This window comes from Salvelinus namaycush, chromosome 5 (assembly GCF_016432855.1).
Source record: "Salvelinus namaycush isolate Seneca chromosome 5, SaNama_1.0, whole genome shotgun sequence".
Taxonomy (NCBI): Eukaryota; Metazoa; Chordata; class Actinopteri; order Salmoniformes; family Salmonidae; genus Salvelinus; species Salvelinus namaycush.
The window spans coordinates 20,011,658-20,028,602 of NC_052311.1; positions in this window are offsets into that span (position 1 = coordinate 20,011,658).

A 16,945-nucleotide genomic window follows, 5' to 3' on the forward strand; every position below is an offset into this window, starting at 1 on the left:
AATGACTTACTGTCTTATACTACCAACTTTCTATCTCATAATAATAATAATTGACTATCTCATAATAATTACTTAATATCTGTGAAATTATGAGTTACTATTTCATAATAATGACTTACTATCTTTCAATATTGACTTACAATCTCATAATAATGACTTACTATCTCATAAAAAATACTACACGATTAACTGTTACAATAATTACTTACTATCTCAAAATAACAACTTACTATCTGTCATGAGAATTTTCAATCCCAATGATGATAACAATCACTATAGCTTTGACCAATTCCACCTAGGTTGTAAAGCTAGGGTTAATAAGAATTAGGCAAAGACTCAGATTCTGCAAAAGGTTCGTTGTAGTTTATTCATGAGAGCTCTAAAAATCATATAATGCACATAGCCTTTTATATAACTCCTACAAGCGCCTACAAGTCTACAAGCGCATCTGTTCCTCCCTGGGTGGAGGAACTTTATCACCTGTCCTTGGTCTCACAATACCAAAACATGTCTGTTGTCAGTTCTTCTTTATCACACAATGTTCCCACTGTCTCACAATATTCTAGTATTATGTCTAAACACATTGTCTAAGCTTCTGTAACAATTAGGGTGAAATAATTTAGTCATTACTCTTAATGTCATTCAGATTCTCTTATTATTACTTTAAACATATAAATTCCCTTATCACCATCTTACAATAATGACTTACTATGTCACAATAATGACTTATAATATGGGCTCCCGAGTGGCTCCCTGATCTCAGTGCTAGAGGTGTCACTACAGACCTTGGTTCGATTCCAGGCTGTATCACAACCGGCCGTGATTGGGAGTCCCATAGGGCGGTGCACAATTGGCCCAGTGTCGTCCGGGTTAAGGTTTGGCCGGGGTATGCCGTCATTGTAAATAAGAATTTGTTCTTAACTGACTTGCCTAGTTAAATAAAGGTTACATAAAAATGTAATTAAAATATTACAATAATGACTTGCTATCTCACAACAATGATGTATTATGTCTAGATAATTACTTATTATCTTATAATAGTGACTTACTAATGCACAATAATTACTTACTATTCTAGAATATCGACTTAATACCGTACAATAATGACTTAATATCGCACAATAAAGATACACTATCTTATAATAATGACTTACTAGCTCATAATAATGACTTACTCGCTTATAATAATGACTTACTATTTCATAACTAACTGACTTAATATCTCACAATAAAGACTTACTATCCTAAAATAATGATTTTCTATCTCATAATAATCACCTACTATCTCACAATAATGACTTACTAGCTAATAACTATGACTTCTATCTTATAATAATGACTTACTATCTCACAATAATAACATACTTTTTCATAATAATGATTTACTGTCGAATAATAATGACATACTCTTTCAAAATAATGACTAAAACATTAACTATGTTTCAAAATTGACTTACTATCTTACAAAAATGACTTACTATCTAATAATAATGACTTAATATCTCATAATAATGACTTATTATCTTATATTAGTGACTTAATATCATTGAAATTCTGAGTTATTATCTCATAATAACTATTTCATAACTAACTGACTTAATATATTAGTGACTTAATATCTTTGAAATTCTGAGTTATTATCTCATAATAACAACTTCCTTACTATTCTAGAATATCAACTTAATACAATAATGACTTAATATCGCACAATAAAGATAAACTATCTTATAATAATGACTTACTAGCTCATAATAACGACTTACTCTCTTATAATAATGACTTACTATTTCATAACTAACCGACTTAATATCTCACAATAAAGACTTACTATCGTACTATCTTACAAAAATGACTTACTATCTCATAATAATGACTTACTATCTTATATTAGTGACTTAATATCTTTGAAATTCGGAGTTATTATCTCATAATAACATCTTCATATCTCCCAATAATGATTTACTATCTCATAATAATGACTTAATAATTAACTATGTGAAATAAATGACTTACTATCTCACAATAATGACTTACTATCTTACATTAATTTGTATTTATTTTATTTAACAAGGTAAGTCAGTCAAGAACAAATTCTTATTTTACACTTACAGCCTACCCCGGCCAAAACGTCCTCTAACCCAGGCGACGCTGGGACAATTGTGTGTGTATCTCATTATAATAACTTATTATTTCATAACAATGACTATAACAACTTACTATCTAATAATAATGACATAATGATTAACTATTTTAAATAACAAATTACTATCTGAAAATAACGGCTTACTATCTTACAATAATGGTTAACTATTTCATAATAATGACATTCTATATTATAATGATGACGTACTATCTCACAATAATGACTTATATCTCACACTAATGACTTTAAATCTCATATTAATGACTTACTATCCCACAATAATGATGTACTCTTTCATAGTAATGACTGAATTTGTCATAAGAACAACTTTCTATCTCATGATAATGGCTTACTGTCTTATAATAATTACTTACTATCTCAAAATCATGACTCACTATCATATAATAATGAGTTGCTATCATATAATAATGACTTACTATCTCACAATAATGACTTACTATTGTATAATAAATAGTTACTATCATACAATAACGACTTACTATATTAGATTACTGACTTATAATAACAACTTGCTATCTCATAATTATGACTTACTATCTCATAACAGATTCATGTTTTGGGTGGCAGGAATGAGCTTCCATAGTGACCAGACTGACTGAATGGAATAAATAAAGTTGTGACAGCTACTGTATATGGCACAAAAATAAACTGTTTTAATTCATTGAAGAACTATACTACTGGTATGTTACGTAAGAATATATACCCAAATGGATATGAAATAAAGTATACCTTTGGATCATATTTTACAAAAAATCTAGAGGGATTAGTTATAACAATTAGCAACAGAATATTTGCTTTTAGTCTGCCTTGATATTTCCCTTGGATATCTAGGAGAGCATTACAAATAGCTAATGAAGGACACAAGATTTCCCAGGAGTATTATACTCCCTTGAGGTCATACATATTTGATAATCCTCCTGATTAAGTCGAATTAAACAAAGCTGCAATCAGTATTGATATGAGTGTGGGAGATGTGCGATGCTATGGCAGAGCACTAATGGGATGTTTTCTCTTCCCATTGCCAAGTCTTTCAATATATACATTTCAGTGCCACAATCAAGGACACAGTCAATCTTTCGAAGTGAACATAACAATTTTTATCACATGACATTGGCATGCCAAACCCACAGTAATCATTTATTCGAGGAGTTTTGCAAAACGCCATACGGCTCGGGACTGGGATTAAATATTTATCATATAATCAAAATAAATACACAATACAATGTTGATATATTACTATGTATTTCAAATGTATAGACACAAACTATCAAACTGTAAAAATATGCCTGAATGAGGAAGGCTTGGTTAAACTCGTGACTAAATGCTTCGCTTGGGAAACAGAGGCAGACCAAAAACCAAAAAAATAGGTACTTCCAGCTGCCACATGTTGTTGTTCTTTTGTGCTGTAACATGTAATTGCCGGAAAGAAGCAACAGCCGCTGTAACAAGTGTATGCCAAACCCTAGGGAGAACAAAGTGAACGCAGGGCCGTATGAGCATGCGAGGGGGTTTGAGAACCATCTGCGGAGTGCATCGCCAGCCACCGCAACTTCCAGTGCCCCAGTCTCCTCCACATGGCCCCACAAGGCCACTGAGAGACAGTGAGAAGGATCCAAAATGGCCACCCCATCACGCCCAGTAGCTTTGACAAGAGTTAGGGAAGATGTGGGAATGACAAACTGTTAGTCAACAGATGCTGGTAAGCTACTGCAGTAGCAGTGTTTTGGTGTGACCTTTATAGTGCTTTCATGAAACTTTATGAGCATAAAGACCAATGAATGTGGAGACTCATAACCTTTTGTTCCCGCAAAGTATGTGTGTTCTTTACAGTAACTGTTGCATTCTATTGTGTTGTTTATTTCAATACACACTCAGATTGTGTGGGTCCTTTATGACAAATGCAGGTTTTCAATGTTATAATATATATAAGTATTTATAAAATTAAAAAAAATCCAATCACAGATTTAGAATAAGGAGTAAGATATATCAATATATCGATGTTTGTTTACAAAACCTTGATGGTCGGCCACAGTTGGCAGAGGTCAGAGCAATTCCACGGGCGTTGCCAACTGGTTGTGGGCACTGCCAAGGCAGAGATAGATCAAGGTGACGGGCTGTGGCTTTCCCGGAACACGGATCACAGAGTGTACATTCCGCGGGGAACTGAAAAAATCTGTCAGTGGGAACCGCTCCATTTTCCGTCTCAAACCAGAGTTCTAGAGCTTGGACTGACCCATGGCTGCAATCCTCCTTGGTGCTTGTCATTTTCAGATCAGAGTCCCAACCCAACCACCCAATTCAAGTGAAAAAACCCACTGAAAACATCTGCAACTGAAACCATAATATTTTCTCAAGGAATATCCCAAAGTGGGAGATATCCAAACAACTGCTGTGATGCTGGCTGCCACACCCTTGACTGTTTGGGCCGTGAGGGTTTGACATTTGAGACAGCTGCCACTACCGCATGGTGTTTTCAAAGAAAGATCAATGCAGTGGGCGTCCATATCAGAGGAGCGGGATTGGTCATGATTTAAACACTTACATATATACTTAACATGCTTCATAAAAAACGCTCAGAGAGTCAGGCTAATGTGAGGTGTTCACTGTGGGGCTGAATGCAACCATTAGGTACATAGAGGCAGTACGTAGGCTACAGCCACTTTGTGCATGCTTTCACCACCAACCTCATCCTTGTCAAGACAGAAGATCCTATCAAGACCATAATAACATCAGAGTGCTTTGAATTTACCTTAGTGCCAGATACTTAAAGAGTTACCAAAGATGAACTCAATCAATTGACGAGAACTACAGCATTGCATCACACCAGTGAAATACAGCATTTCCACATTACAGTAGATCACTATTTTAACAGCCCTGAGAATGTCCGTTTTCAGAAATACAGTAGGTGTTGGGTGTACAGGTACAGATGTAGGATCTTAATTTCAGTCAGTTTGCTACAGCAGGAAAAAAATTATTCATAAACAGGAAATGCAAATTATTATGTGGATTATAATTACAGTTTATGTAGGGGTTGATACATTTTTTGTTAGGGCAAAGCAAGTCTAACATTTTAAAGTGGAAATTATTAACTTTAGAAGCCTTTTTATCAACCTTTAATACACTACAAGTTTGCATTTCCTGCTGTGCAGGAAAATTATCTACATTAAAAGAGTGATCAAATTAAGATCCTACATCTGTAGTAACACTATGTTTTTATTCAAGTGAAAACAAAGCTAAGAAAGTGGTTTCTATGATGATCAAACAGGCATACTTGACAGGCAGTTAACCATGGATGGTATAGCCACACAGTTTCAAACTGCTGCTCCTCAAGCTGCCTCTGAGATATGGTTGCCATGGTAATGCACATCCTTGGTAACACAAGGGGGATATGGTCCCTGTGAAGATAGTTATTACGCAAACAACTCCTTCAAGCAGTGCATGAATGACATCGACAGGCCGCTGGAGGGCATTTGAAAGAATTAGGGTCATGCTAGCGAAAAGTATGTCATGCAACGTCTTTCTGTTCACTCTGTTTCTCCATGTGGTAGTTTGGTACAGTGCTACAGTATCAATCATGTTGGATGCTTCTAGCTATTTCCTCTCGAGCGATGTGGGTTGTTTCTAATGCTGTTTTAGACATAATACTCAGTGCCTTCTGACAGCAGACACCACTTATAACACTGTATTTACGACAAATTATAAACCTGAAAATATCCAGTAAACAGAAGAGTAAAATGTATAGTACTTAATTGTTTAAAAAATTATGCATTCATTTAACATTCCTCTGTCACGATTGTCGTCGTCGTGGAAATGACTGGACCAAGGTGCAGCGTGGTGAGCGTAAATTAATTTTTATTTGTAAATGTCGCCAACAAAAACAAGAAACAATAAAAATGAACGTGAAAGGGAAAAAGGCTGCCTAAGTATGATTCCCAATCAGAGACAACGATAGACAGCTGTCCCTGATTGAGAATCATAACCGGCCAAAACATAGAAACAAACAACATAGAATGCCCACCCCAAATCACACCCTGACCTAACCAAATAGAGAAATAAAACGTCTCTCTAAGGTCAGGGCGTGACATCCTCATGCTCAGACAATAACAATTTCTAAACTAACTGGAATCATGGTTTGCCTATCTTTATGACTATTTGTTGATGTAATTGCAGTTACTTTCTAATTGAAAAATTTATCTTGATTATACTCTGTGTAGTAACACAATTAACATTACACGCAACCAATTTTGGAAGGCAAAGATTCTTCTTAAAATGACTTATTTTCCCCTGATAGTTAAAGTCAAACTCAAACATATGATTAAAGTTTCAGAAAACAGGCACACTCCTAAATGACTTGTAACAGCACTTAGCTCATTGTTCCCCAGTACATCAGTTATCAGCCAGCATGTTCTAATGAAAAAAGGATTTCAGAGAGCGTGTCGTCTTTTCAACACTTGTTCGTTATCTGTGAGGCTGAGGACGACGCTATATCCTTATTTCAGCACTCTGTTTTCATGATTCATATAAAGACGACATTCCCTAAAGCAAATTGAAGCTAGGTCAGATTATTATCAGATAGTGCTGTATAAATGACAATATATAGCAGCTGCCTGCAGAGATGTCTCTTAATTACCAGTTTCTGAACCAAATCACATCCTATTCCCTACAAAGTGCACTATATATGGAAAAGGGTGCCATTTGGGACTCAGTGTTTGGGTTTATTAGTCTGCCCAACTTAATCCACCAGACAGAAACATCTCATAATGCACCTTCAGAATTTATTCAAAGTAATCTTTTGTCATAAACTGCTTTTCTGAAAAGGTTTTAATCAAGCCGTGGTGGATTGTTTTCACTTTTCTGGTAATGTTTATGAATTTGATGAGGTGTATAATCTAAATTCACTTGCATTGGACCTGGTTATCTATGTTCTGTTTTTAAAGGTTGTTAAGGCACTACCTAATACATGTGTGATCACCAGTTGAACAAAAGACTAAAAGTCTTGTTTAACAATCGAGAATTGGCTAGCAAATTCTCAGGAAAATCTCAGGAACACTTTACATGTCAAAATGATTTGACTTGAAGAACTCCCTTATGTTTTTAATACAGGGGCGTGAGTCATCATTTCAACATCTGTAGCAGATGGTCTTGGGCGAAAAGCAGAAGACACCCTTCCAGAAATGTATGAGTAACAACTTTCCTCACATTCAATTCATTTATAAAGTTCTTCAAACAAAGTAACATCACCACAGACAACGCTCAGTAGGATGATAAGGGTTTAGAACATCCTTTGAAAAGACTGTAATGGTTGGTCATCATGTCACACATGTAACAGTATAACTTTAGTACGTCCCCTCGCCCCGACCTCGGGCGCGAACCAGGGACCCTCTGCACACATCAACAACGGTCACCCACGAAGCGTCGTTACCCATCGCTCCACAAAAGCCGCGGCCCTTGCAGAGCAAGGGGCAACACTACTAATAGGTTTCAGAGCAAGTGACGTAACTGATTGAAACGCTACTAGCGCGTACCCGCTAACTAGCGCGTACCCGCTAACTAGCTAGCCATTTCACATCCGTTACACTCACCCCCCTTTCAACCTCCTCCTTTTCCGCAGCAACCAGTGATCCGGGTCAACAGCATCAATGTAACAGTATAACTTTAAACCGTCCCCTCGCCCCATGCATTATATACACTACTGTTCAAACGTTTGGGGTCACTTAGAAATGTCCTTGTTTTTGAAAGAAAAGCAAAAAAAATTGTCCATTCAAATAGCATCAAATTGTTCAGAAATACAGTGTAGACATTGTTAATGTTGTAAATGACTATTGTAGCTGGAAACTGCAGATTTTTAATGGAATAACTACATAGGCGTACAGAGGCCCATTATCAGCAACCATCACTCCTGTGTTCCAATGGCATATTGTGTTAGCTAATCCAAGTTTATCATTTTAAAAGGCTAATTGATCATTAGAAGGCCAGCATCCCGGAGTCGCCTCTTCACTGCTGACGTTGAGACTGGTGTTTTGCGGGTACTAATTAATGAAGCTGCCAGTTGAGGACTTGTGAGGTGTCTGTTTCTCAAACTAGACACTCTAATGTACTTATCCTGTTGCTCAGTCAATTCAAAATCAGCAGTTTCCAGCTACAATAGTCATTTACAACATTAACAATGTCTACACTCTATTTCTGATCAATTTTATGTTATTTAATGGACAAAAAATGTGCTTTTCTTTCAAAAACAAGGAGTGAAAAATTCCTTAGTTGTTAATTTTCTTGAAATCTAAAGGCACAACCTAGATTCTAGCCAATGTTTTAAGTAGTAGAACATGTTATTAAAAACAACTTTATACCGAAGGAGTGCCTTTGATTTGATGGCCTGCAGATGCGCAGTTTGGCATGAAATGACCGTTTATATCAGATTATGGACCAGTTAGGTAGACTACAACCCAATAATGACAGGCTAGAACCCAATAATGACAGGCTAGAACCCACTAATGGCAGGCTAGAACCACAATAATGACAGACTAGAACCACAATAATGACAGACTAGAATCCAATAATGACATGCTAGAACTCTAATAATGACAGGCAAGAACCCAATAATGACATACTAGAACCCAATAATGACATGCTGGAACCCAACAATGACAGGCTAGCACCTCAATAATGACAGGCTAGAACCCCAATAATGACAGGCTAGAACCCTAATAATGACAGGCAAGAACCCAATAATGACATGCTAGAACCCAATAATTACATATTAGAACCCCTATAATGTCAGGCTAGAACCCAATAATGACATGCAAGAACCCAATAATGACATGCTAGAACCCTATACTGTCATGCTAGAACTCCTATAATGTCAGGCTAGAACCCAATAATGACAGACTAGAACCTCAATAATAACAGGCTAGGACCTGAATAGTGATATGCTAGAACCCCAATAATGATAGACTAGAACCCAATAAGGACATGCTAGAACCCAATAATGACATGCTAGGACCTCAATAATGATAGACTAGAACCCCTATAATGACAGGCTAGAACCTCCAATGACAGGCTAGAACCCAATAATGACATGCTACAACCCAATAATGACATGCTAGAACCCAATAATGACATGCTAGAACCCCTATAATAACAGGCTAGAACCCCTACAATGGCATAGCAAGGGTAGGCTTTTTCGGTAGTTTCGTAAGACACTGTATTGAAATGTAAAACAAATAATTATCATTAACACCATGTTCCATTCTTATCAGATCCTTAGCATTAGTACTATTGTGGGTGCTAGCTAATGAACTCTCTCCACCATGAGATGTGAGCAGAGTTACAACAAGGCAAGCTTTTTCACAGAACCTTCTTTGGTTGTGTCTGTGAAGAATCTTCTAAAGGATTTCCTGTGAATTTTTCAACTTGATGATGCTGTTGTGACATTGCTATCATTAATGGGTTTGACTGTTATTTTATCAAATCAATTAACTATGTTTAATTATTACAATGATTCAATGAATCATGTAACAATTAACTCATTAGTAATCTTGGGCACCACGGAAAAGTTATTTAATGAGTTACTATCTCCCGACTAAACTCTAAAGATATAAATATCTCTTCCATCAGTCACAGTTAATTCATTAATTCTTATTTACCTCATCAGTCTCATTCTGAATGTCGCAAAACTCTTGGATATCTGCACGAACGCTAACATAAATGATGAATCAGCGATATACAAATTAATAATTAATTTACTAACTAACTAAATAATCACACAGAAATACATAAACACACACACACACACAGTCTAGTTATTGGTTACTAACACAATGCAATGAAAGGTCCCTAGTGGACTAAACCAATATGACGGCTTGTTACATAAAATGGTGGACTCAAAAGAGAGGGAAAGGGAGAGACAAAGGAATTTGACTATCATACATACAGCTGATAACTATGCTCATGGAAATGTGAATACCTTAAATTACTCTCCACAGATGGACCGGCCACTCATTCGAAAGAATTGCAATGTCCATATTTGCGTGTATGCTGTCTTTGCTGTCTTTCTGTTGAAATCGCCGGTCCATCTGTGGAGTAATTTATCAGAAGTCTCTGGTTGTCCACCAGAGGTCACCATGTCCTTTGTAGCTGTAGCTTCTCTGTCTCGGAGTGTCTGTTAGAACAGTCTTCCAGAGGTCTACCCCGCATTGTTCAACGGGCTCTGTTCGTTAGAATAGAGGTATCTATAGTGGTGAGATTAAATTGTGCTTTGTCTTCTTGTCTTCGGTCGAGTTTACTAGACTAAAGTACTTAAACAGCTGCAGACTGAATGTTCCTGTATAGTTTCAGAGTTTCTAACCATTTCCTCCCTTTCAGCTCATGCTGTCGGTCACATTGGTCTAATGTAGAGTCTAACCATTTTACATGTCCAGCTTACTGTCTGTGTACTGGTCCCAATGGTTAATTATTCAGGGTACAGCTAGAACCATTTTACACGGCAGTAGCAACCCAGCAATGTACTGGTCTGATGTGAATTTTGTCACGGGTCCTTTTATACACTCTGGAAAAAGGGCGGTTCCATTACGTTTGGCATAATGTCTGTGCTCACGTGGGCGTGGTTACTGACTGGATAAACTTTATATGAACAACTATTTTCTAATTTAGAAGGCTAATATCACATTTCATCTTCTCACAAATAGTTTAAAATGTAATCATATAAGTTCCACATTTAGATGTAAATCTGATAACTTGGAAATATACACATTCAGAGATACAGTTGTTGATCTACTGTCCTTAGTTACATCACAAATTAGCAACATGATTGTTCTTTAAGTCCGCCCCACCATTTCCCATATTATTTGTGTCAGGAATAGTGTGTCATTCTCCACTTTTGGATGCCATAGTTTTGGCGGGAGGAATCTCCTTGTAACAAAAGGGTTCTTTCCCCTCAAACCTGCAGAGCCCAAAGGCTGAGTTTCTGCAAGGTATTTACGACCATCATAAAACTGTCCAACTCCATCCCTCACCCCTCTGCAGGAGAGAGAGGGCGCTGTAGAGCGGACCCACTGTAACCTGATCCTTCAGGAGAGTAGAGTAATGACAATGATAATGTTATGGGTATAACTGAAGGGCTATTTGATAACAATGGCCGTATATGTCTTCACACCAGAGGGGTATACTACAAAGCAGGATCAATGAGTTAGCCAGCTAACTTTGATAAACAACCAGAAATAACAGTAGATGTTTTGGTTAATTAAGAAAGCTGAACATATAAATGTATGTTTTGTTGTTGAGTCAATTAGACCATGCCCATTTCAAGCTTATCTTTCTAGAAAGAAAAAAAGATATGTCAGACTATGTTAGCTGGCTAACTGTTTAGGCATGTTAGCTGGCTAACTGTTTAGACATGTTAGCTGGCTAACTGTTTAGGCATGTTAGCTGGCTAACTGTTTAAGCATGTAAGCTGGCTAACTCCTTGATCCTGCTTTATAGTATAACCCTCTGGTATAGCAACCTGTTGGTTGTTGATGGTTTTATACGACAAATACAATTAGTCTTTGTCGCTGTCCATGTCTGTGTAGAGTTGCTCCAGTAGATATACTGTTACCTGCTGGCGACAATAGTAAAGGACGTGTTAATCCTCATGCTTGTCTCCCATAAGTGCTTGTTCCCAGAGCTAGGGCCTATTCTACATCACAAGGTAACAGTTGACTCCTAGCATGATGTATGGTTCTAAACAATTATTACATTTGTAAAAGGAAATATGAACAGAGAATGAGCACACTGTTGGGATAATAGAGTTCTAAAATGAGTAGCTTCTATCTTATTCACTTTCCAGGGGCTTTACCAAGCCTGGCAGAACAACAGCTAGGGTTAACAGCCAGTGGCTATTTCAGTGGCAATCAAGTTACACAACCTCTTTTAAGATATGTGATTGCTGCTTTTTAGAATACAGAGTGCGAGAAAGGCTCACGACACAGCACTACCAATCATGTTCATATAAAAATAATCACTGATGGACATTTCAACGTAATTTACAGTTTTCCATTTTTCCCTTGAATACTGATTCTGCATTGCATAATGTCTGTGTTATACGTGTTCTCTCTTTGTAATGAATCTCCAATCAAATTGTCTAGCCTTGCAGAATGGATGCATGCAATATAAAAAAAATTATCATCGCCCCGCCATGGCTTTCAAAATGAATACATCTGTGGTACAGATATTACTGTTTTAAACGTGGCTTTCTTTGTCAGTGGAAATGAATTCCAAACAGTCTACTTCAAAGTGTTTATCATTTGACAGAGGACGCCAAACTACATTTTATCAGGTACCACCAATATCAGACCTGCAGTTCTCTGTAAATTTATCAGGCACCACAAATATCAGACCTGCATTTCTCTGTAAATCTATCAGGCACCACCAATATCAGATCTGGATTTCTCTGTAAATCTATCAGGCTCCATTAATATTATACCTGCAATTCTCTGTAAATCTATCAAAGGACCTTTCTTTGATACGAGACCATAGCTCTGTGAGATAATGACATCATAGCCTCCAAACAAGAATGTGATGTGGAATCTCTCTTGTGCTTGGCTCATGTCTTTACACTATACTGGCTTCTGGCAGCCTCTGAAAACTGAGAAATATGCCAATTAAATTCCCTCCACATATTTTCAGTCCTTGTTAAAAGACCTTATGTTAGTCTAGTCAGGGAGCAGAACATTCCACAGATCTCAGATCTGCTATTCTTGGCCACGGCAGAATCAGTTTTGTTTTGGTCCGTTTAATATTATGCATTTTAAATAAGCCATGGAGGGCATTGCAGTTGCCATTTGCAGGGAAAGAGGTTAGTGAGATAATTGTCAAATTAGTAATCTCAGTTAACCCAGAACTAAAGTCTTACGTAATGGGTCAGCTGCTCTATTAAGTTCTGGATCCATACGTGTTAAGAGAAGAGATGAAGAGCTGCTAGAACAAGGAGCGTAATATGAAAAAGGACCTCCACCCTCTCTCTTTGCAAGTTATGGGCCGAGTGTCCCATCCCCTTACAAATTTCGAAAGATGCTAACACCTGCAAAATCACGATTTGTCTAAATAACCAGTGAAAAACCCACAAACCGGAACTACTGCTGCTCATTATCCCACGCATCCCACTCTTTCCTGACAGATTCTACAGTACCAGTTATGTTTCCGGAGATCTGTCCATGAGAGATTAGCAAATTAGTGGTTGATTCTGCACTATTGAATAGGGTCTGGATTGATAGATTCTCAAATTAGTCACGTGCTTTGACTGTCTTGGATGCCAGAAATGCTTCTTGTGTTTTTATGATGAAACACTGGTCCAAGAAAAATCTGGAGACAAACATTTGTAATTCTATATTCCACAAACTCACATAGAAGCTTTAGATAATTTTGTTCCACTTGGAATTGATTTCAAACCATTGAGCTAAGCTTGCTCATAGGGAAATATATGATCAGATCATGACTTAACATGAGGAAAGCTCTCCTTTCTTATGTTTATCAAAAATTAATATCCTTTGCCTGATGACAAATTGTGTTAGACTGTTTCCATACAGTTTTGATTAATCTAATTTCCTTGAACCCACATTTGGCACTCCAGCGTTGGTTAACAAACCCAGTAGCCTATTATTCTGTAGTTATCAAGTCTGATCAAAATGATGTTAGAAATAATAATGACAGATAGGCTACACTGCATTTATGCGACTTCCACACAGTAAAGAAGATGGACAGCAATATAACAGTTTATCAAGAAACATGTATCAGCAAAACATTGAGGGCAATGATGGCTTACATTAAGTGTAATTCAGTGTAATTATGTATTGTATTTAAATTCTATATCTCCTATCCTAAAAATGTATGCAATAGTATCTATGGGCATGACGCTTCTGACAACAGGCATGTGAAATCATCAACGGCGTAGTCAACAAATTAACAACAACAAACATCAAATATCTTCAGCATGGAGGGTTCCAGTAGTCCAATGAGAAGTGGAAGTAGAGAGGAGAAGAGCCAGATAAGTGACGGGAGGAGGAGAATGATAAAGCACCTCTCTTCCCATCTGCGTTGGTGGCTTGAGCCATCGTAGGAGGCTAGCACCTGGCCTGACAGAGACGATCATGGAGCCCTTACAAGCCTCTCCACTGTGAAAACCAAAAGTGGCCAATTAGGTAATTATACCATCCTCTACTTCTAGTCTTCCATTTTTCTTTACAAGGGGGGTGTTTGTGTATTAAAAGGTGCACCACTGACTGTGGATGCGCAGGTGTACAGTATGAAGTGTGTGTGTGTGTGAGTGAAAGGTCAAGGACTAAGGTATATCAATGTTGTATTTTACATTTAACTTAGTCAATAAGTGCGGATTAGATGTTTGTTTCTGGGGTTTCCTACTGTAGATGGTAACTGGCTAACAACATACTAGAACTGGCTAACTAATCTCTGATTTACCCTCACTTGGTGGGAGATATCTCATTACTGGTTGGAGGATGATTCCAAAGCTTATTCAAAGGTTTTGGTGTTTAAAATTATAAGCATTTACACATTGCTTATCAGGATTCTGTAGGTATAACTCTGTAATAGGGGCCATCTGCAGTTCAAACAACAACAAAGTGGATACCCAGCCACTGTCTTGGTAAACAGCTGAGGGATGGGGCTGGAGAACAGTAAGCACTCACAAATTCATATAGACACAGTGGTGTAAAGTACTTAAGTAAAAATACTTTAAAGTACTACTTAAGTACTACTTTTGGTTATCTGTACTTTATTTGACAATTTATATTTTTGACAACTTTTACTTTTAATTCACTACATTCGTAAAGAAAATAATGTACTTTTTACTCCATACATTTTCCCTGACACCCAAAAGTACTTGTACATTTTGAAAGGAAAATTGTCCAATTCACACACTTATCAAGAGAACATCCCTGGTCATCCCTACTGCCTCTGATCTGGTGGACTCACTAAACACAAATGCTTTGTTCTCTAATTAATGTCAGAGTGTTGTAGTGTGCCCCTGGCTATCCATAAATAAAGAAATAAATAAAGAAATGGTGCTGTCTGGTTTGCATAATATAAGGAATTAGACATTATTAATACTTTTACCTTTGATACTTAAGTACATTTTAGCAATTCAATTTACTTTTGATACTTAAGTATATTTAAAACCAAATACTTTTAGACTTTTACTCAAGTAGTATTTTACTGGGTGACTTTCACTTTTACTTAAGACATTTTCTATCAAGGTATTTTTACTTTTACTCAAGTATGACTTTTGAGTACTTTTCCCACCACTCTATAGACATAGCTATGAATGCAAGGACTGACCAGCCATGAGATCAAAATTATATGTTTAACTAGGTTGAGGCTATATAGTGTTTGTTTACAAACAATGGAGAAAAACAAGCTTATTTTTTGAGTTAAGATGGGGTGTGACATTTAACTAACCTAATGAGGCATGTATAAGTTATATATTCTTCAAGAATCAATGGGTATATATCAATAATTTAAAAGTAAAAACATTTATGAACAAAGAAAATGGTACACCATTAGTGTCCATGAGGACTGCATAGCAGTCATAACTCAGTAATCAATACAGGTCTTGAGTTCCCAAAGTTTCCACCTACTCTTATCCATTTAGCCTTTGAAAATGAACAGAATAACAACAACATATAACAGAATGAAAACAGAATATAAACAGAATAATGGAATAATATAGGAGAAGAATAACATAACAGAATAACAATAGAATAACAACAGAATAACAACAGAATAAAATAATACAACAGAATAACAACAGAATCTAACAGAATCACAAAACAGAATAACAGTATAATAACAGAATATAAACCATTCTCAACAGCAACGCCTCTAGATCTAGAGTAGTGCTGTAACTGCTGCTCAACCAAATCTTAACCTTAAACATTCCACTACTATAAATGGGGAAATGCTGTTACGGTATAATCTCAAAATCAGTAGAGATATTCTTCTCTCTGCGAGGCTGTGAACACACTGGGCCTTTCCTCTCTGAGAGGCTGTGAACACACAGGGCCTTTCCTCTCTTGGCTGTGATCAAAGAGGTTGGGAGGACGTTTTCCTCTCCTTCCCCTGCCTAGGCCTCGCAACAGTCAATGATAAATAATAGAACTCATATGTAGCCCAGGGAAGTCAGAACATAGCATCTCCCCAGAAATCAAGGCGCCACGATCAAAAGATTAACTGTGAAAATGTATGCATGGGAGACTAAACAAAAATGTAATGAGTGTGTCAGTGTATGTGTATGTGTAGGGAAAAGGGGGTGCAGTGTGTGTATGTGTGTGTGCGCATTAAGGTGTGGAAATGACTCAAGACTGTACTATGCGTGCGTGAGCGAGAGAATGCAAGACCAAGTACGAGAGAGAAAGACAGAGAGAGTATAAGTGAAAAGGAGAAATCAAGAGCATAGACACAGGAGTTCTCTCATACTTTAATCAACACAATTAGTTCCAGTGAACTGTTCCTATCACGCACAATCATATTTCATCGGAATGAGATGCATGATCGTAATATGCGTGCTCGATGCTGTTAGTTGTTTCTGCTGATGCCATCCCACAGGGCACACACTGGTTGAATCAACATTGTTTCCACGTCATTTCAATGAAATTACCTTCAACCAATGTGGGATAGATGTTGAATTGACGTCTGTGCCCGGTGAGATCCTTCATGTTTCTTGGTGATTACCTCTTCCCTACCTTTCTCTGCCAATTTCCATGGTCGTACAAATTGACACTGAAGCATCTAGGG